This window comes from Drosophila tropicalis, unplaced genomic scaffold (assembly GCF_018151085.1).
Source record: "Drosophila tropicalis isolate 14030-0801.00 unplaced genomic scaffold, ASM1815108v1 contig_905, whole genome shotgun sequence".
NCBI classification, from domain to species: domain Eukaryota; kingdom Metazoa; phylum Arthropoda; class Insecta; order Diptera; family Drosophilidae; genus Drosophila; species Drosophila tropicalis.
Window position 1 is genome coordinate 262,752 of NW_027173405.1, and position 1,351 is coordinate 264,102.

A 1,351-nucleotide genomic window follows, 5' to 3' on the forward strand; every position below is an offset into this window, starting at 1 on the left:
CACATACACTGACAGTTTGAGCTGGCTCTCTTTGTGCCTACCCCTGATTTAGATAGACTATTCTCTCTGACTAGACAGAGAGACATAGGCGGACCAATCACGGGTGTTTCAATGTCGTCGGTCCTTGTCTCTCACGAACAATGAAGAGAAACGAAAATCTGACGCGCTGCAGATCTGACGTCTGACGATTTTTAAAAATAATTTCCTACCGCGACGCGCCTAAGAGAGCTTCGCTCTAAAAAAAGGAAATTCAATGTAAACTTAAAATTAATTCTAAACTACAGTGGAGCCTTATGATGATTTATTTCACTTAATCCTGATTATTTCGTTCGTTCCGAAGACAAATAAAAAATCTCTGTAGGCAAATTCCAAGCCTTGGTTATACTTGAAAATAATTCCTAAATGCTACATCACGTCTTTGAGTGAGGTTAGGTTACGTTTGTAGAAAGGTTAGATTTTACTACATCCTTCTACTGGTCATCCTTCATGCTTTAGGTTAGGTTAAAATTGGGAAAAAGGTTAGGTTTCGTACATCCTTCTAATTTTATAATCCACGTGTTCGGTTTGTAAGGTCTAGATTACATGGGAGGCAGGATAAGCGAAAAGTGCGATGTTGACAATTATAAATGTCTCAACCTTCACTTTGCTTCGCTTACGCCATATCTATAATAACACTGTATAAGACACAAAACAATTTTGGGTATTTATCTTTTATTTACCCTTATTACGAGGCAAAAGTTAAACATATTTAACTCTCGGATTTTCACAATCGATCGTCGGTTCAAGCCTTTGACTGCCGCAAACAGTTCACTCACAAAAATTTTAAGACTGCTGGGGGCAAGTCTGCCGAAGACAGGTGTCTCAAAGAAAATGTCAAGTAAGGCGAATCTTTTAGAAAAATTGCCAATACTTGATGGAAACTATTTCCGATGCTGTTGAAGAGAAAATGCATAAGGTAAATATACAATAATTCGAGAATTATTGCAATGAAATTAACTTACATCAATCTTTTGAACACATACACACAACTTGTTTTTCACACACGCGTAGGGGTTTTGATGCATTCCCCTATTGGATTATTTAAAACTTTGGACAAATACGTCCGATCAGTTAGAATTCACGTGGGGGAAAGAAAAAACACTTTTCCAAAAACCACGCTGTCCAATAAGTCTCTTTTGCCTTATTTTTTTTTATTGTTTCATCCAAACTCCATTTATAGAAAAATAATGTAAAGCAATGTAAAACAAACCGGTCAGCTGTGTGGCGTTGCCACTTAGTTCACTCTTTTTTCAGCTGGTTACCTAAATTTCGATTCTCACCTCTTTAGTAAATATCGATAACAACGCCAAAA

At 36.9% G+C, this 1,351-nt stretch overlaps 1 long non-coding RNA gene across 1 annotated transcript; it reads right to left on the reverse strand.

Annotated features, from left to right (window-relative positions):
• Positions 1 to 271: 271 nt before the first annotated feature.
• LOC137586140 (uncharacterized) lies at positions 272 to 1,122 on the reverse strand. Its single transcript, XR_011033701.1, has 3 exons — positions 1,002 to 1,122; positions 720 to 932; positions 272 to 663 (listed from the first exon to the last, which is right to left on the reverse strand). It is a non-coding gene; the product is annotated as an uncharacterized lncRNA (long non-coding RNA).
• Positions 1,123 to 1,351: the final 229 nt, after the last annotated feature.